Raw genomic sequence first — 22,358 nt, forward strand, 5'->3', positions numbered from 1 at the left:
ACGATGAAATCTAACGCTCCCGTCTAAATCCTGTATAAATACTGTCTTAAAAAATGCTTAATACTACATCGATTAGTACGACATATCGTATTAAACGACGTATCTTGATCACATTTATGGAGATATGTATCGGCTATAACACCGAAAGTTAATTTTTATTTGCTACGTATTAGGAGCTGGCTGAGAGCAATGTAACGCTTATTATCGTTGATAAATCAGTCTGTCTGTTAACTAAGAAATGCATGCACCGCTGTGAAAATGTCGCAGAAGGAAAAGAAAGTGTTTAATATTGAAACATGTTGCACATTATGAAATGTGGAGACGGACGTAAGGGATTGGGTGTATAATACTGAACGTTTTCTACAGTAGTCTCTTTTCGAAGGAAATTGTTTAAGAATCAAGTGGGCCAGATGCTCTGAGTATTGAAACGTTTTTACTTAGATGGTTTACGCAGCAAATCATGTGCCGACCAATGGACCTACTCTTCAAGTGAAAGCCAATGAAATTCGTCGCAGTCCACTCTACAATAATACGGTACAATAAGTACAGTGCTGACTTCAGTTAAGATTTTTATTTTTAACTTAATTCTGCTAACTAAACATGTAAGTATGCAGCGTGAAACATGCAGATAATTACATTTCTAGCTACAAAAAAAATCGGTTTGTGAGGGTATCGGTTATAATGACCATTAATTGGTGGTCCTTTATGGTCCTGATAACCGATTTCGACTGTGCTATTGTTATTCTAACTGTCAATTTCCTAGTAACCACATCGTACGGAGGAAAGTCCTCAAGCCTTGAAGGCAGCAATCCATAATGGCAAGCACGAGTTTTAAAAGTGAAAGAGATTTCAATTCACCGGCATTTGTGGCAGATGTACTGAAGATTATTAACCATCTATTGCTGCATAAGTCAAGGAAGATATGCGAAAAAATATAAGCGCAGTTCATCATCATCATCATCATCTGTTTACCCTCCAGGTTCGGTTCTTCCCTCGGACTTAGCGAGTGATCCCACCTCTACCGCCTCAAGGGCAGTGTCCTGGAGCTTCAGACTCTTGGTCGGGGGATACAACTGGGGAGTATGACCAGTACCTCGCCCAGGCGGCCTCACCTGCTATGCTGAACAGGGGCCTTGTGGAGGGATGGGAAGATTGGAAGGGATAGGCAAGGAAGAGGGAAGGAAGTGGCCGTGGCCTTAAGTTAGGTACCATCCCGGCATTCGCCTGGAGGAGAAGTGGGGAAACCACGGAAAACCACTTCGAGGATGGCTGAGGTGGGAATCGAACCCACCTCTACTCAGTTGACCTCCGGAGGCTGAGTGGACCCCGTTCCAGCCCTCGTATCACTTTTCAAATTTCGTGGCAGAGCCGGGAATCGAACCCGGGCCTCCGGGGGTAGCAGCTAATCACGCTAACCACTACACCACAGAGGCGGCCAAGCGCTGTTCATGGACTGGAAAAAGAAATATTCCTGTGTCGTACGTCTTATATTGAGTTTAAAATCTGTCCAGGGCTCTGTTTAATTATTAAAATACACTCATGGTCAATATACAGAATGTCCCACGAAGAATGGTCAATATTCATGGATATGAGAGGAATAATATGATTTTAAAAAACAGCATATTGACATACGCCCCATTTTGAATTGTTTACGAGGTAGAACACGTTTAATGTACATTTTTTGGGCTAGTAGCGCGCTCGTATGTCTCTTACCCACGCATTATCCTTGATGTTTTGAAGCGGGTACCAGATTTCCGCATGTATACAGATCATATACGCATATTCGTAGGACACTGATGAATGCAGAAAGTCCCCGTGTGCTGGTAGTAGGACTATGCTGTGTCATTTCAACAATGTCTTCCTGTTTCTGCACAGGTTTTTGAGCTACAGGTTCAGAAGAAAGATGGGATCTTGGAAGAATACCAGTTTCACTAAATGTGCTGAAAACTCTGGTAAACACTCTACGATCAGGAATTAGACGCGTCGAAAAGCGCCGACGGTATTCCTCGAGGGCAGCAGGAGCATTATCATCGCAGAAGCCGTAAACATATAGGCATATTCTTCATTAGTGTAGACGTGCGGCATTTTAGCCAGCGCGTGTACAAACAGGGCTTGCCTGGCCGAGGCAGTAAAGGCGTGCTCGGTTCGCCCGGAAGGACGTGGGTTCATATCCTCGTCAGGAAGTCGTAAAATTTTAGAAACGGGATTTCCACTTCCGGAGGTGCATATGGTCCTGAGGTTCACTCAGCCTACACCTACGGCCGGGCGTAGAGCTAACCACTCTACCCCATCACGTGCTGAGGTTAACAATGGTGGAAGCCTTTACCTTCCACTCCTCCAAAGGCCTTCATGGCCTGTACGGTGGTGACTTTGCTTTCTTTTTACTGTGCGTGTACAAACACAGTCCGATACTTCTCTCTGATTCACTCTCAATCTCTCGCACTACTTCACTCACAACACACTATGGACAACTGCGCGTTCACCGAGCTAGTTTGTTGGCAGAAAGGCATCGCGAGCTAGGAGGTTGAAGGCAATGAGGTAGGCTGGGCTACAAAAAAACGTAAAATAAGTTGGGTGTATCAGACACTTATTCAAAAACAAATGTACATTAAAGATATTCTATCTAGAAAATCATTCCCAATAGGGAATATGTCCATATGCAAATTTTTGCTTCAAATTATCGTTCCTGTCATATCCCCTGAAAATTGACCTTTCCTCCTGGGACACCCTGTATATGCAGGCCATCTGCGGCATAATCGAACGCTGACTAAAACTTGCATGGTTTTGTTACTCTCACCGGACAAACTACAGTTCCGAAACTGTAAATGTATTTTTCGTCAAACGCCGCCCCCTGGAAACTGCTACCCTGGGCTTTCTAGGTTAAATCCGTATCAGCACATCGGTGTGCAACAAATCATAGCATCAGTAGTTACATAAAAACCTCTTCATAACCCACTTTGTATACAGGAGTAACAAATATCAAGGGGAAAATTTCAGAAATGAATTCTCCGTAATAGAGATTATAAAATAGAAACCATTTTTCCCTTTGCGGAAACGAAATGTTCGTAAATATATCTCTCGGTCATGGCCATCCATCAACGGATGTTAACTTCAAGTAATCACCAGCCATTAAATATATCATAGGCGATTGCTAGGTAACAATGACTGACCATCCATCCATATCTTATATCACAGCCTGCACGGCCACATACATTTTACTATCCGCGAAACTTCAGTGACACTTCGTTTTCCGGGGGTGAGTGGTGCTGGTGGTGGTGCGTATGGTATTAGGAGGCAGTACAACTAAGCGACCATCCTCTAGTAATACTTATCATAGGGAAAAAATGGAAGGGGTCCAACACTTCGAAAAATGAAGATATCGGTCAAAGGAAGGCTGCTAATTTCAGATGATCACCGGCCATTAGATATATCCTACGCGGTTGCTAGGTAACATTGACTGCCCATCAATCCAAACCTTATACAAATACTTTAATACACCAATACCGGACAGCTGTATCTCAACAGCATTGAGTTGAGTGCGAACAGCGACAGTGGTGACATCTAGCGTGTTGGTGTGAAATGCATACTTGTCTATGCTACATGTAAGAGGAATGCACTGCACTCATTGGAAATATTTTTGTTAAAATAATTAAATAATCATAATTATTAAGACTGAAATTTTAAAATATGAAGTGCCTCCTTCATAAACCTCCAAACGAGCATTGTGTGAGCCGTGCCTTTCGCTATGTCTTAAACATTATAAAGCAGAATCTGTTTGAAGATCCACCCAGCCTCTGGGGAAAATATTTAACTACTCTCTCCTCTTCTTTCAAGCCTTTTCTCAATTACCTAGCGCACGATTTTGTATGGACTTAGCGTAGTATTCCGGCCGGATGCCTTTCATAACAGCAATCATGTGTGGAGGGATAAATACCGTACTCACTATGGCGTGTTTCTGTGGTTGTTTTTCGTATGACGTGTTGTATATACTTGAAGATGCGTATGAATACGAACACAAATCCGTAGCCCTCGATTTTCAGGAATTAACAGCTGCGACTCAGTCGGGAAGCGTACCAGGGCCCTCTGAACCGAAGTCCAGTACTCTGACCATTCCATGGTGGTGATTATTTTAAGAGGAAGTACAACAGGCCAGCCATCCTCTATTAACACTAATCAGAGGGGAAATGGAAGAGGTCCAACACTCCGAAGAATGATGGTATCATCAAATGGGGTGGGGGGTGGGGGAGAGCACGAAGCGGTAACCATCCAACCAAAGCGCCAGAGGGGGCAAATAACTGAACAACATCCATGATTTATTAAAATTTTGGGAAAGAGAAGCTGTAATTAAGGGGTAGGAGTTTTGGTCCTTTAATTTGACTTCTTCTTCTTCTTCTTCTTCTTCTTCTTCGGTACAGCCGATCTTCCGGAACTCTACAGGTGAACTCACCTCACGCTGCTATCTCGCTTTTGCTGTACTTTGAATTTGCTGTTTTACCTCTGAAGACAGAAATACGTAATATATACACTGACTGACAGAGCAAATGCAACACCAAGAAGGAGTGGTCAGAACTTTATGCCAATTGCAGGGTAGACTGACGTCACTGAGGTATGCTCATGATGTGAAATGCACCGCTGTGCTGCGCACGTAGCGAACGATAAATGGGACACGGTGTTGGCGAATGGCCCACTTCGTACCGTGATTTCTCAGCCGACAGTCATTGTAGAACGTGTTGTCGTGTGCCACAGGACACGTGTATAGCTAAGAATGCCAGGCCGCCGTCAACGGAGGCATTTCCAGCAGACAGACGACTTTACGAGGGGTATGGTGATCGGGCTGAGAAGGGCAGGTTGGTCGCTTCGTCAAATCGCAGCCGATACCCATAGGGATGTGTCCACGGTGCAGCGCCTGTGGCGAAGATGGTTGGCGCAGGGACATGTGGCACGTGCGAGGGGTCCAGGCGCAGCCCGAGTGACGTCGCACGCGAGGATCGGCGCATCCGCCGCCAAGCGGTGGCAGCCCCGCACGCCACGTCAACCGCCATTCTTCAGCATGTGCAAGACACCCTGGCTGTTCCAATATCGACCAGAACAATTTCCCGTCGATTGGCTGAAGGAGGCCTGCACTCCCGGCGTCCGCTCAGAAGACTACCATTGACTCCACAGCATAGACGTGCACGCCTGGCATGGTGCCGGGCTAGAGCGACTTGGATGAGGGAATGGCGGAACGTCGTGTTCTCCGATGAGTCACGCTTCTGTTCTGTCAGTGATAGTCACCGCAGACGAGTGTGGCGTCGGCGTGGAGAAAGGTCAAATCCGGCAGTAACTGTGGAGCGCCCTACCGTAGACAACGCGGCATCATGGTTTGGGGCGCTATTGCGTATGATTCCACGTCACCTCTAGTGCGTATTCAAGGCACGTTAAATGCCCACCGCTACGTGCAGCATGTGCTGCGGCCGGTGGCACTCCCGTACCTTCAGGGGCTGCCCAATGCTCTGTTTCAGCAGGATAATGCCAGCCCACACACTGCTCGCATCTCCCAACAGGCTCTACGAGGTGTACAGATGCTTCCGTGGCCAGCGTACTCTCCGGATCTCTCACCAATCGAACACGTGTGGGATCTCATTGGACGCCGTTTGCAAACTCTGCCCCAGCCTCGTACGGACGACCAACTGTGGCAAATGGTTGACAGAGAATGGAGAACCATCCCTCAGGACACCATCCGCACTCTTATTGACTCTGTACCTCGACGTGTTTCTGCGTGCATCGCCGCTCGCGGTGGTCCTACATCCTACTGAGTCGATGCCGTGCGCATTGTGTAACCTGCATCAATTATTCGTCCGTGCCGTCTCTGTTTTTTGCCCAACTTTCATCCCTTTCGAACCACTCCTTCTTGGTGTTGCATTTGCTCTGTCAGTCAGTGTATAACACATAGTGGGGTTACGTGAGTGAACTACAATGTTCCTGGCAAGGAAGAAGTGTTCATCATTTCCTAAAGTCTCTTTCACAAATTTATGCACGAAGAATTACCATACACGTATTAAATTAGTTGGACTGGTGCTCAAGCGTATGCCAATAAATAAATAATTTTCTTACGCCGGGCTGAGTGGCTCAGACGGTTGATGCGATGGCCTTCTGATCGAAATTTGGCGGGTTCGATCCTGGCTCAGTCCGGTGGTATTTGTAGGTGCTCAAATACGTCAGCCCCGTGTAGGTAGATTGACTGGCATGTAAAAGAATTCCTGCGGGATTATATTCCGGCACCTTGGCGTTTCCGTAAACCGTAAAAGTACTTAGTGGGACGTAAAGAAAATTATTATTATTATTATTATTATTATTATTATTATTATTATTATTATTATTATTATTATTATTATTATTATTATTATTATTATTATTATTATTGTTTTCTTACATTAAAAGAAAAGGTGTCTAGTTTCGAAACTCATGGCCTTTCACTTTTCAGTTTCAAGACTACCTCGATAACCATTACACTACAGGCCCACAGGTTTTCGATTGTGAAATGTGGCACCAGGCACTGTTTAACAATGTGGACACTCAAGTTTGAGTATATTAGAGTTCGATATTTGTTAATATTATTCGTTTTACGTCCCACTAACAGTTCAGTAGAGTATTTGATTGATTTTCTTAATATAAGGGGCATAGAATGTAACCTCAACACAGATGCCAGGTCACTACTTTTTTTAATACTTGCGGTCCTTATTAGTTCCCATGCCCATTATTTTGCTGGGAAATTTGTTCAGCGCATAACACTTTTCTTTGTATATAACTGGAATGCAAGATTATTTAGTGACAAACACTGATACATTATAAACAACACGGCAGTGCGCCAAGAATCATACATATACCAATATGTTATTGAATAGTTGGTCACACCAAGCCATGTAGAAAGCAGCACTATCGGCTTTCTCGCTGAAAACAGCAATCTGTCTGGTATTATCATATTAAAGTATTTGCCTTATATCACAGCCTGCAAGGGTGCGAAAATGAAAGACTCCCTAGGCCTCCGTACATAACAATGTTCGGGTCGGAAAAGAACAAGTGTTGGTCAAACGCGGCCGGATAGGATGTATGAAAGTGAGGAGCCAGGCACAAGTAAGTGGAAGCAATGCCAGGACTCAGTAAGGGGCCTCGTGATTTAAGGGTTTTAGGCTAGAGGAGAGAGCTTGAACAGTGCTCAATACTACGAATGAAACGGCCCCGAAATCTGAAATGAATCGATAGTATGATCGTCGTAAACTTCACAAACTTTATTATCAGAACTACGTCACACGGACGTGTATGTCACGTCTCGCTGTGAATTATTTTTATCCATAATAACATTGGACATAATACAATAGTTCGACTGGCTTACACCTTTGGAGATTCAACAGGGTGAGAGGAAGAAAATGTTTTATCGTTCTTAATTGTGGAAAAACTCTTACCCATATATGTGGCAGCTCGTTTTTTTTCTTTTTCAATATCATAGCAAACCGCTCTTTGGCTACTATATTTTTGCCCTCGCAGCCCCTGACGTTCATTTCTGAGTAGTTCTAAGAATTCCCTGTGATGTGCTTGGATTTTCCTCAGTCATTGTAATAGGTTCCAAAATTTCGGTTTTTGCCAATAATTCTTTGCTTTGCTGTATAAATAACAATAGTATTCAAAGTTTCAGGATTACACCACCAGATTCCTCACTGCCATGCACAATCAATTCACCCTTAGTGTCAGAGGTTGCCACCCCTTATATCGAAGATAACCGAGGTCTGCCGATTCTGAACTAGGAGCCGAGGTGTCACAAAATGTTTCGCAAATTTTCAGACGTCCCCCTGCCATATTTCAAACATAATGTAACAACATGCATTCGGAAATGTATAATTGTATATAATGTATAATTCGTTTGGCCACCACATTCTCCTCACTTGAACAGCACGTATATACACCGTTGGAGACATGTATATTCTGTCATGTATTCGACTGTTCGACTGCTAGTGATGATGAAGAACCAATTATCTGTCCGTTTATTGAGGCTGCCTGCCGGACGGTGCACACTACACTGCGCATTTCTGATCAAAATCGGTACTCCGTGCGAAGACGAGTGGATGCCTGGTTTACGCAGGAGGAAATCACTTTGAACACTTCATCTAGTACGTGACAGAGTGTTTCAGCTGACTTCGTGTACGTATTGAGTGTAACAATGTTGGGTGTTCCTCATTGCACTAACGTAAATAAAGGTCGTAGAAATGAATAATTAAGCATTTCCAGAGCCATATGGCCATCCCCACTTTTTTCTTCTCTCTTTCTTGAGGAACCAAAAGCTCGTAAGAAAATGTTTGTCAATGTGTATTCGGTTCATTTCACTCACTAAACAAAATGAAGGGATCCCAGAGTGTCAATACTAGGAAATTGCTCGTTCAAGAACTAATACAATCAGCTGTCCTGGTTTGTCTTCTGCATAAAATACTGCAAACAGGTAAACCAGATCACCTTAGAAATGATTTCAACTACCCCTTTCCCTCAGGTAGAGCACCCTCAAGGTCATCAATCCGATCCTTTCCGTCCATCCCCACCCATCACAGTAGTACGTATAACACATTTGTACCGGAATTCCTAGAATTCTATCTCGGCTGAAATTAGAGACATCAGCAACCTAAAGCTATATATATTCAGGAGAAAGCGTTGGAAGCTGTAACCACATTGAGATTAATGACATTATTAAAAGTTAGATTATGAAATGTAAATGCAAGTTTAGTAACAGCCTATTATAGTTTACATTTTTCTAGGTTTTGTTTTTAATCATGTTAAATACTGAACATTCTTGTAATAATTTTAAAATTAGTTTTTGTGGTCATTTATATTTAAGTTAAATTACACTTTACGTTAACTTTAAATTTACTTTTAATATTATGCAGTTACGATTCTCAATATATCATGTTTATTCAGTCATATAATTATATGATTTGACGTAATAGGGGACTTCAGAGCCCGAGCTGCGCAATGTAGGACCTACAGAAAGTCATTAATAAAGTAAAATGATGATGATGTTTATTGCTTTAAAGGGGCAAAATATGCAGGTCATCGGACCACTAAATACATAATTTACATAAATAAATAAATAAATAAATAAATAAATAAATAAATAAATAAATAAATAAATAAATAAATAAATAAATAAATTAATTAATTAATTAATTAAATTAATATTTTCCCTTGACACACCCTTTATTTCAACAGACACTCTAGCGAACATCTAAAAAGTCAGTAAGTTGTGAGTATGTAAACGGAATATATGTATTTCTGAAGCTTTTATAAACCATGCAATATACCGCTTCTTCTCGTATCTAAATTTCCTATCTAACTCCGGTGTCTTTGCCGGTCTGTAACAAAGCCAAGGAAGATGTTTTATTCATCCTGTCGTAATCGTGTAGTAGACTCATGAATAAACGATTACCTGACATTTTAAGAGAATGTAGCTGAGCAGTACTGGATGGTCCTATTTCAGGATTAAATTCGCATGTTAATGTGAAACACTCCGCGTGATAAAAATAAGACCCATTTATTGATAACTGAAGAATCTATTGAAAGTGTTACGGGATTGAAAATGAAAATCCACAGCCTATTTCCAGCCATTCAACAGGGTCAGGAATGAAATGAATGAAGCCCCATCTAGCGGCGAGGATAGGAATTGTGCCGGCTGTGGAAGCCTGTCGAGCTCCTCTGACGGAATGTTTAATGACTGACCGGTGAAATGTTACTGGAGAGTGTTGCTGGATTGAACGACGACAAGAAAATCCGAGGCACCTGGAGAAAAACGTATCCCGCCTCCGCTTTGTCCAGAACAAAACTCACACGGAGTGACCGGGATTTGAACCACGGTATCGTGTAGTGACAGGCCGGCGCACTGCCGTCTGAGCCACGGGGGCTTCCAACGTAACTGATTACCTTTTATAATATAACTCGCTTTGAAATGTGAACCACAACTTCATCATCATCATCAACATCATCATCATCATCATCATCATCATCATCATCGTCGTCGTCTGGACCCACAAAACGAGGCAGTTGAAAGAACGAGACAAGACAGTGTGAGTCAATCAGCGAGCTGCTACGTTGCACTGTGGTGTTGTTATTCATTACATGGCCTGGAAACAACATTTGGATGACTTCACACGGGAAAGAATCAACGGGAATCTAGAAGGACGAAGTGTGACGAGTATAGCCCAGAAGTTTGGTATTGCTCACGGAATTGGTTGAGGTGCATCGAGAGTATTCCGAACCACAGGCCCTGCTGCTCTAAGGACAGGAAGGGGTTGTACTGCGATCAACTACAGCAGCAGATGACCGCTACATTGTGCAACAGGCCAGAAGAGACTCACGTCAAACAGTGGGTGAAATTGCAAGCATATTTTAAAGGACTGCAAGGCATCAAATCTCACGCTCCACAGTGACACGAAGACTGCATAAGGGTGGTCTGTTTGCTCGACGATCATCACACTGTGTTTCGTTGACACCCGCTCATCGGCGTGACCGTTTGCAGTGGTGCCAACAGCACAGGTCTGTTCTTGTAAGATGAGAGCAGATTGTCTCTAAGTAGTGATTATAGATGTACCAAGACCTGGTAAGGGGTGGAAGCACGTAACGCAGCCAGGAACATTGTCGAACAGGATCATTTTGGAGGTCCAAGTGTTATGGTAAGAAAAGGAAGAATGTTGCAATGGGGTACCGACCTCCAAATCTTTGAACGGTGTACACTCACCGGTCAACTTTATTGTGACAGTGTACTCCTACCCCATGTGCGTCTTTTTTGTGGTGCATTTGGCTCTGACTTCATTTTAATGGATGACAATGCATGACCGCATCGAACACCACAGGTGGAGGAGCTATTGGAAGGAGAGGATATTCGGCGAATGGACTGGCCCACCGTTCCCTGGACTTAAATCCCATCAAGCACGTGTAAGACATGTGCAGCAGACTTATTGTAGCACGTCCACATGTACCAACGACCATCCAGCAGTTTTCAATCGCGCTGGTAGAGGAATGGAGCGCCCTACCACAATAACTCCCCACCAGTCATGAGTCGCAGTTACTTGCGTGTAAAGTGTCATTTATATGCTTCTCATCGCATATTTCTACCGTACCATACTGTAGCAGTTCTTCCTACGTATGGTTCATGTTTCATCGAGCTATGTTACTTGGCAGTGACACAACATGCGAAAGTTACTTTCGTCCTTAAATTGTTGAACAGCAATTTATTATGTTTGCCCCTTAGTGAATTAAAAACTTCCCATCAACTGGAGGTCCGCAAAAATATTCACTTCGAGATGCACTAGAGAAACACCTGGTATTATTTAAGAACCCGACATCAAGACGTAGGCTACTCTATATCTCAATTCGTAGAAATATTCGGCATATACAACAAAGAGCAGAGTGACAGAGCATGAAAGGTTTGCCTTCCTGCTAGAATCTTCACTCTCGTTTCTTACTGAAGCGCGGTGAGTAAAGACAAGTATTATAGTTATTAAGTCTTCCAAGTTTAAAACCGAAAGGTGGGGAAGTGAAGCTTGGGATAACAAGCAGTTGAGTGAACAAAGAGATCGAGAGTTAAAGTAAGTGAAGTAGCTGAAGTTTAAATTGGTGTACACAGAGCCAATGGTTTAATGCACTGACGGGTCTCGCATACCTGCCTCAGACCGCAGAACGGTCTAGGTAGGATGCTCATTTGTTAGGCATATTAATAATTCAGAATGTTTTAACAGGTTAGCACCTTCTACCATCATTTTTCATGCAGAACTCTTTTCTATAAAACAGGCAGTAAGATGTTTACAAAATAATTATACTGCTCAAATATCCAGTAACTCTCAATCTTCCATCGCCGCCATAGGATACAAATATAATCTACACCCACTAGCCTCACACAGTAGGAACCTAATCTTATGGAGCAAATTGCTTATGTTTTTTAGTTCGATGAAAGGTCATGCTGGAACTGTTGGAAATGAGAGAACGGATATGTTATCAAGATCCTGAGTCCGTTGGGATACAGATTTCAGCTTCTCCACGTGTCTGGTATCTAATGTGAATAATATATTTAGAATTTAAATGGGAGAGAGTTGGAACTGAACTCTGTATAGACAAATAGCATGAAGGGACATGTTACACGGAAATTGTTCTTTCCAACCGTTCATCGAAGTTTAACTTCAAAATTCTTCAAACCCCATTTTATACTTACAAAGCTTATTACTGGACATGGTAAACTTACAAGTTATTTAAACGGTTTGAAGTACAGTCACCACAGGGATGCCAATCGTAACAAACAGTAGCTCATTTAATTTCCGATCGGCTACAGCACGCTATAAAAAGAGACAATTTGTTAAGAAACTTGAGTTACTGCAATACTGCACTTTCCCCGCCAGTTTCTTACATACACTGACTGACAGAGCAAATGCAACACCAAGATGGAGTGGTCAGAACTTTATGCCAGTTGCAGGGTAGACTGACGTCACTGAGGTATGCTCATGATGTGAAATGCGCCGCTGTGCTGCGCACGTAGCGAACGATAAATGGGACACGGCGTTGCCGAATGGCCCACTTCGTACCGTGATTTCTCAGCCGACAGTCATTGTAGAACGTGTTGTCGTGTGCCACAGGACACGTGTATAGCTAAGAATGCCAGGCCGCCGTCAACGGAGGCATTTCCAGCAGACAGACGACTTTACGAGGGGTATGGTGATCGGGCTGAGAAGGGCAGGTTGGTCGCTTCGTCAAATCGCAGCCGATACCCATAGGGATGTGTCCACGGTGCAGCGCCTGTGGCGAAGATGGTTGGCGCAGGGACATGTGGCACGTGCGAGGGGTCCAGGCGCAGCCCGAGTGACGTCAGCACGCGAGGATTGGCGCATCCGCCGCCAAGCGGTGGCAGCCCCGCACGCCACGTCAACCGCCATTCTTCAGCATGTGCAAGACACCCTGGCTGTTGCAATATCGACCAGAACAATTTCCCGTCGATTGGTTGAAGGAGGCCTGCACTCCCGGCGTCCGCTCAGAAGACTACCATTGACTCCACAGCATAGACGTGCACGCCTGGCATGGTGCCGGGCTAGAGCGACTTGGATGAGGGAATGGCGGAACGTCGTGTTCTCCGATGAGTCACGCTTCTGTTCTGTCAGTGATAGTCACCGCAGACGAGTGTGGCGTCGGCGTGGAGAAAGGTCAAATCCGGCAGTAACTGTGGAGCGCCCTACCGCTAGACAACGCGGCATCATGGTTTGGGGCGCTATTGCGTATGATTCCACGTCACCTCTAGTGCGTATTCAAGGCACGTTAAATGCCCACCGCTACGTGCAGCATGTGCTGCGGCCGGTGGCACTCCCGTACCTTCAGGGGCTGCCCAATGCTCTGTTTCAGCAGGATAATGCCCGCCCACACACTGCTCGCATCTCCCAACAGGCTCTACGAGGTGTACAGATGCTACCGTGGCCATCGTACTCTCCGGATCTCTCACCAATCGAACACGTGTGGGATCGCATTGGACGCCGTTTGCAAACTCTGCCCCAGCCTCGTACGGACGACCAACTGTGGCAAATGGTTGACAGAGAATGGAGAACCATCCCTCAGGACACCATCCGCACTCTTATTGACTCTGTACCTCGACGTGTTTCTGCGTGCATCGCCGCTCGCGGTGGTCCTACATCCTACCGAGTCGATGCCGTGCACATTGTGTAACCTGCATATCGGTTTGAAATAAACATCAATTATTCGTCCGTGCCGTCTCTGTTTTTTCCCTAACTTTCATCCCTTTCGAACCACTCCTTCTTGGTGTTGCATTTGCTCTGTCAGTCAGTGTATATGTAAAAAGTTGTTGCGCTTCAGAATTTTTCTGTTTCTTAGAAAAATGTTTTAATTCATTGTAATATTCTTTGCAATATTGTGTTCTATTAGGTAATACATTAATAACATTTAATATTTTAGGGTTATAATATATAGTCTGAACATACTTTTAGGTAAAATAGAGCTGCTTTACTTGGAGAATAAATAATAATACTGATCGTCACTTTAGATTGGTTGCTCAGTAGTCCACGAAAAGTGCGGAACATGCGCTTGTTTATGCATACGTTTTAAGCCCATGATATATATTTTTAATTTGGGTACTAGTCCATTGTCTCGTCTGATGCAGCTCTCCATGTCATCCTATCCTGTGCTGACCTTTTCATTTCTGCGTAACTACATCTTACGACTACCTCAGTCTGTTCGCCATATTCATATCATTATCCAACCCTGTCGTTTTACCGCCTACACTATCCTCAAGAACCAACTGAAAAATTCGTGGGTGTCTTAAGATGTGTCTTCCCTTGTTATAGTGAAATGTTCCTAAATAGTTATTCTCTCTCCAATTCGATTCAGTATTTATTCATTCATGTTTCGATGTACCCATCACACCTTCAGGATTCTCTTGTGACACCTCATGTGAAAAGTTTCGGTTTTCATTCATTCTAGGCGTCGTATCGTCCATTTATCTCTTCACACAATGCTACTCTCTAGACGAAAGTCTTCAAAAACATCTTCCTCATTCCTGTAGCAATGTTCGAAGTGAAAAAATTTATTTTCTTATTATTTATTCTACTAGCGAAGTAAAAATATTCATCTACTTCCTTTAAGGTTTCATTTCCTTTTCTACAATTGCATGAGCTTTTTGTATGTGGAGTTTAATCTTGGAATTTCAGAGATTCTTTCACCTTTTGAAAGTGTATTTCTTTGTGAATATTATATGGGATACATAACGTAATTTTGCTAACTTATCTGGAGTGCAAATAATTGAAATAAAACGGACTAAGTCAACAAAATAGTATCTCGAAAAACCTTACACTGGATATATGACCGACTCTTGTCCCGTTCTTCTACGGGATTGAGTATGAAGAAATATGAGCCTTCTCGGCAAGTTTTTACGACCGGTTGCCCCTTCCACAGTTAACCACATCAGAGCAGTGATTATACGACGAAGTGATGGAATTGATATATGATAGGAGGACGGGAGAGAATGAAATCCGGTACCGGCAAAGCCTGCTCTTGTCGGTTAGTATGAAGAGGTCTGCTCAAGGCTTACTGTCTCCATCCGACGGACAGAACACCGTCAACAGCGTCATATGGCCTCACTCCATATCAACACTGCGGAGCAGTTTGGAAATGAATGCAGGTTTTGGCACGGAATCTAGTGATTTAAGTTGTGTACCAACACCTCCCCTACCCTGCCGGCCAACAGTCTGAAAGTGGAAATTTTTCGCCCAGTGTATTCCATGTACGTAAACACGGCAACAGATCACATAAAATTGGCACACCGAGTAACTAGTTGCGCGATTTCGGTCACGTAGCTATCAGCTCGCATCCGGGTGCTATTGCATTCGATCCCCACTGTCGGCAGTCCTACAGTAGATTTAGATGGTTTTTCATTTTCACACCAAGAAAATGCTGGGGATGTATCTTAATTAAGGCAACGGTTGCTTCCTTCCCATCCCTAGCCGTTTCCTGTCCCATCGTCGTCACAGCACACATCTGTGTCGATGCGACGTAAATCAAATTTAAAAAAAAAAAAATCTTTCACGATCGTGGCCACCAGGGCTGCTAACCCTTACAGTACATTCAATACTCTACTAAAAATATATTACAGATTCATTAAAATGTTATCGGTATCATTCGTAACTCTTAGTGAAGTCTGCGAAATAACTCCGCGACAACATGTTTATCTTCAATAGATAAGTCATAATGGTGATGGTGGTGGTGATTGCTCTTTTAAGATGAAGTACAACTAGGTAACCATCCGCTATTATCATTAGACAGAGGGACAAATGGAAGAGATCCGCTACTTCGAAAAATGAATGTATCTGCCAAAGAAAGACAAGGGTCATAAAGGACGTGAAAATGAAAAAAAAACACTAAGTCTCGTAACCTATTAACGTCGGGGACAGAAAATAACAAGAGTTGATGAACGATAGATGGAAGTGAGCAGCCTAGCAGGAGTAACTGGAAGTAATGCTAGAACTCAGCTAAGGGTCCCTTGGTCTCCAACCCACGCGCCTCTGGGGTCCCTTTTAGTTGCCTCTTACAAAAGGGAGGTGGTTCCTTGGGTGCTATTCTGCAGCCCCCTTCCTCACGGGGGATATAACTCAAAATAAGCGATTTCATTGTTACGATTGTACGGTTCATGAAAGTCATAAGTATACGCATCCATATCCTGAACATATTCTGGATCGTATAACATGATATATGTTAACAGCGATGCTTATACTATATGCATCAATACGTATCCTTAACCAGTAGTGTTAATTAAGAAATAGTAAGGCAATAACATCCTACATATACCCCGTTACCAAGGCTCATAGCTACACTATCGTCTGAACCACTAAGCCGGGTGGTATCCAAAAGCATTATGATTTCGTTGTAAACATCAACAGTCTGCCTTCCTGGATGTATGTTCCACCGTTTCTCAACATCTGCTCGTCATGTGTTGATATAATTTCTAGTTAATAAAATAATAACGATATTGGCTTTACGTCCTACTACCTACTTTTACGGTTTTCAGAGACGCCGAGCTGCCGGAATTTATTCTTGCAGGAGTTATTTACGTGACAGTAAACCTACCGACACAAGGCTGACGTATTTGAGCACCTTCAAATACCAGCGGACTGAGCCAGGATCGAACCTGCCAAGTTGGGGTCAGAAGGCCAGCGTCTCAACCGTCTGAGCCACTCGGTCCGGCATCATTTCTAGTTATCGCCATCCTATGAATGGGGACTGAAATCTGTTTTAATACACACTAGAGGACCCACGCTGCTCCGGACCATTCTTTATAAATAGGTCAAATAACTCGCCTTGATATGCTTGTCGCAGTCATATTGTTTTTCCTGCACTTTTTAGTTTCATCGAAAGGTAATACCGGTGCATAACGGATTTATTCGCAATTTAGTTTATAACACTTCTTTCCATCTTAATGTTTTCAAATGGACTTGCCCGAGATAGTACAACATACGAGGTTGGGGCAAAAGTCATGCCAAATATTTTTTTTTCTTGAAGATACCGGTCCGATTGGAAAATGTGACATATACAGACGAAAGGACAAGGCGTTAACCACATGTGTGGACAGTGAATAGCACTGAAATATCGTAAAACACTAATTTATTACGGTAGTATACAAGGCAATATGGCCTTCCCGGTGCAAAAGAATGACAACACAGTAGACATAAAGTTGACGTAACAAACCTGGCCCTAAAGACCATCAAAGCAGTCCCCTGCTACAGACACCACACGTTGCCAACGATGTGGAATGCCACGTCGTACCTGTCGCACCAGGAAGTCCCTGTACTTCTGTGCGGTCACTGTTCTGCTATGTGGAACGAAGTGCCAAACAATGACACCCCTGACGTCATACGCGACGATCACCATCAATTTGACTGGGAAAGGATTCTGCCTCCTTAATGATTCAGCATGTCGCCACTCCGCGGACTGACGTTTCAGTTCTGGTTCGTATGCCCTGGCCCAAAATTCATCGATGGCGATTATTCGTGACAAGAATTGAACGCAGTCCTTTTGCCAGCGTGCATGATAGTCGGAGCATATTGCATAACGCACCCACCTTTGAACTTCGGTCAGTGCATGCGGTACCCACTGCGATGCCATTTCGCGGAGTTGCAGCACATTATGCAATTTCTTGTGGACGGTGCGTTTCTTGATGCCACTTCCCCTCCCTAACTCCAGTAGCGTCCATCGTCTGTCTTCATCCAGAAGCTGTTCGATGACGGCACGTGCCACGTCGGTCCGCACACTGACAAGTTGTCCCGAACGTTGCTCATCACAGGTTGACACACGTCCTTGCTGAAACTTTCCTACCCAAAGTGCTACTGTACGGTATGGTAGGGCATTATTCCCAAGGGCTTCCACTAATTCACTGTGACGTTCCATCGCATTTCTCCTTCGGAGAACGGCTATTTTGATGTAAGCGCGCTGCTCAACACGGGTTACTTCCATCTCGCACGACACTCTCCAACTGACTGATTTCACAGCCCTCGCTGCGCTACTACCAGCTATCACAGAGCCATATGTTGCTCTGCATACACACTATGCCTGCAGAACTTCCACACGACACATATACGTTTGTGATCCGTTCACAAATCTACAAGGAAAAAAAAAGATAGTCGCCATGACGTTTGCCCCAATCGTCGTACAATTGGCCGTGGTTGAATACTGGTTCGGGTAAGGAGACTACCCAGTTTCTGAAGCGTTTCGGATGGCTAGTCGACTTGATACGTTCCCGACAATGCGTACGTCGATTTTTTCTATTAGCAGCACGTAAGTTAGTGGGAACGTTCTGCCATATGTTGAGAAGCTGCGGAAGGTCAGAGAATCAAAGAGTGTATAGCTGAGAATAATAATATTCCATGTCAGTACATATTCTCTGCCTTGACAGGTAGTAATCAAACATAGCTGCATTAAATTACATTACTAAGGGTGAAAATCACATATATCACAATATTAATGAAAATATTAGTGGCATAGCAACCTTCTAAGTCATAATAAATAAAGTTGAAGGGAGTCCGCTGTCTGTAATTCCTTTTGTTTTGCCAAATTTTCAAATATCTATCCGTTTTAGGTCAACTCAAGACCGAATCGGTGGTTTTTACTTTTCGTGTCTGTTTGTTCCACCATCACGTCGAAACGGCTAGATAGATCTCAACCAAACTTCATATTTAGAGTATAATCATTCCGAGAAAGGTTTCGATATGCATATCATTTTAAAATCTTTGAAAATACGGTGGTTTTATAGGAAAACCACAACGGTTTTCCTCCATTTTCTCTTATACTATTGATTTTCTGTAAACTCTGTGGACCATATGTGAAAGGTATCTTCATTATAAACAACTTTTGTTATGTTCATAATTTACCTTTCTCTTCAAATGACGGAGAAATTTACTATTTTCTGCCGATACCATGCTCTGCATTGAGTGACCGACAGACCGACAACGAATATATGGGTTACCATGGCAACGTCTCTGACTGCTTGGCAGCAGGGAAGTAACGTATTGCCATTTTCCTCAACATTCCTTTAAATTCGTGGTTGTTCCTTGGGTAGGAAGCAGGAGAGTCGTCAATCGGCCATTCTGCGGGATATTGGCGGAATATCATTGGAGGTTATAACCGTCCTAGAATAGCTTAAGTAATAACACAAATATTCATCTTCATATCTGATTACCTAAGAATTCCTGCGCCTAAATTTCTCTTCGATTACCGCTTTCTTATATCCATAACTCACACCGGCATAATTTATCGAGGAGCATTTGATTTTCCAATACATTCACTTGCTATTTACATATTTGTCGTCATCCGGATGTCCTCAGTTATAATCCATTTCCTATTAATTTCAACTTACTAAACTGTATTATTTTCTTCCTTAATTACCACGTATGTAAGCGAGTGATAACCCCGAATGCTGGACTCTCTTTTCTTTGAGGAAATATTCTAAGCTATGCAAAGGTATAACTTTTGGCCCAGGAAAATTCCGAAATATGAATGCAATTTTAACGACGGTGAAGACCTTCGTTTCGGGGTAATTGGTGGCTAATCAGTAAGTCGTATCACAAGAGAGAAAGCAAATGGCGTTAATTTTGGGGAGATATACAACTTTTGTCCTATGATATTTCGTCGTATTTCTATCCCTAATACATTAAATACAAGTTGATTTTGTACTTTTACACGTATATGTTATCATTTGGCACACTTATAGGAAAGGTAGAATCATAAAATTCGGCCACATTGACATGACCATTGGCCATGTTATAGCCAAATTTTATGATTCGAGCTGTCACATGAGCATGAAAAATATAAAGTAGTATGTGAAAACTGTACAAAATTTCACCCCATTCAATGACTCTAACTCAATCTAACCCATAAATTTAGGAGATACGAGAAGATGTCATAGGACCAACCATGTAGAGCACTGAAAGGGGCGTCTGATGGTGAAGTCCGTTTGTAGATACGTCGTACAGTTTCAAAGCAGTAACTATCGAAATAAAGAACTGCACTTCTAGAGTGTCAGTACTTTGACGGTTTTGGCGAAATTTCCGTACAGTTATCCGTTTCAGGTGTAATAATGACCATCTGCATATATTCAATTTTGGTGTGTGTCTATTTGTTTGTTTGTCTGTTTGTCTATAACTTGGAAACTACTGGATATATTTCCACCAAACTTGATATTTAGAATCCACCTGTCCTTTGGTAGGTTTTAGGGCAAATATTGTTTCTAAATCCCTGAAGTGACTTGGGGATTATACGAAACCGAAACCGTGATTTTGCATTCCCACAAAATATACACAACCAAACTTAATGTAAATTTACCTGCCTTAATGTAAATTAATTCCTAAGCCTTTTTCCTCATGTGCATCATTTCAATACGAGGATTAATAAGGGAGATATCATTAAGGGACCATTTTCCGGTACAAGTCCCACCGGACTTAACTCAAGAGCGGGTGCGTGTAAAGCGTATTTTTTACAACTTGAAAACTACTGAAGATATTTGAGTCAAACATTACATTAACATCCACCTGTCCAACGGTAGGTGTTAATCGTCAATAACATTTCATGTTCCCGGAATGGACTGGCGGTTTATAGGGAACCGAAATGCTGATTTTACTCTTACACAATATTTGTACAGTACAAGACCAACCTGACTGGAAATAGATCAAACGTGATGGAATTCCATCTCTAAAACTTTTTTTCATGTGCATTTTTTCGACAGGAGGATTAATAAGGGAGATATCATAAACGGTCCGTTTTTCAGGTTAAGTCCAGCAGATATAGCCCAAAAGGTGTTGTACGTGGAGCAGGTTCCTTATCTACCTATGTAAATAAAATCGTAATGACTGTGTGCCTGTACATTGACTAATTTGGCGAAATTTTCTTACAGCTACACGTTTAAGGGGTAATAATGACCATCTGCAAATTTTTTGGTTCAGTTTCTTGAAAGTCCTAATTTGAACACTCCTCACCGAAAACCCAGATTGCGGCATAATCTGCAGTCGAAGAAGGATATTGAAATTTGGCAAAATTATATGTTTTAGCCTGTAACGGACGGAAAACTTCCAAGATCTTAACATTTTTCCCTTTTTATCCCGAAGAATATCGAAATATGGAAACAATTTTAATGATGGTGCAGACCTTCAGGAAGTATTATCGCATAACGAATGGCAAAATTCCCGTTCATTTTGGAGTGATCTACACCTTGGTCTTATGACTTTTTGTCGTATTTCTATCCCTTTTACGTTTGATTTTTCTCTATTAAGTAAATTTGGACTTTTCACATACATAATTCATACCTTCCATCACTTATAGGAAAGATTGAATCATCAAACTCTACACGAAAATTGGTCCACCCAGTAGCCATATATGAGCCAAATGCTATGTATGTAGCTGTTACTAATGCAATGTGAGATAACCTTACACAAATTTTACCCTATTCCACGTTTCTAACTCAATCTGACCCATGAATAGACGAGATATCATAAGACCAGCAATTTAGGCCGCTAAATCCGGCGTCTTATTGTACAATCCTTTCTCGATATGATGTACCGTTTAGCAGCAGTTAACCTGTAAATGAAGGTCTGCAATATTGTAAACAAGCACATATTTTCATATGTAGAACTATACATATTCACTGATGTCGATTTTGTAGCGATCGAGAAAGGGTGTGTCTGCTATTGTAATCAGTACTCCCCACACCAAAATTGACTGGCAGTAGGAATGGGTCCTTCTCCAATTCCTGTGTAACTGGCATTAATAAGGCAGGCCCACCATTGTAATGAATAATCCACTTCTCGATTTGACTTGCAGAAGGCAAGTGAGCATGCAGTTTTGTTCAAAACTCCCCTTACCCGATTGTGTTTGGCTGTAGGCAAGCGTTCCCGCAGTTATAAACAGATGTACCCTTCTAGAATATGACTGGCATTAGGCATACTGGCCTGCTATTTTGATGAAAACTCACCAACTTCGTGTGACTGGCAGTGAGCTGGCTGGCAGTTGGAAAAGGGGCCTGTCATTGTAATGATAACTGCACAACTCAATTTTGACTGGTTGTAGGAAAGTTTCCAGCCATTATAACAAAAACTCCTGAATTTGTAATATGTCTGGAAGTAGGAAAGGGGGCTGCCATTGTAACGGAAACTCCCCAAATCGATTGTGACTGCGCAGTAGGCAATGGGGCCTGCAATTATAATGTAAACTTCCCAACTCGATTGTGAATGGCAGTAGGCAAGTGAGCCTGCCGTTATCATCACAAATCCGTAACAATCACTTTACATTGGAAACAACGTATGGGTATCTCTCCA

The sequence above is a fragment of the Anabrus simplex genome, chromosome 3 (genome assembly GCF_040414725.1).
Source record: "Anabrus simplex isolate iqAnaSimp1 chromosome 3, ASM4041472v1, whole genome shotgun sequence".
NCBI classification, from domain to species: Eukaryota; Metazoa; Arthropoda; class Insecta; order Orthoptera; family Tettigoniidae; genus Anabrus; species Anabrus simplex.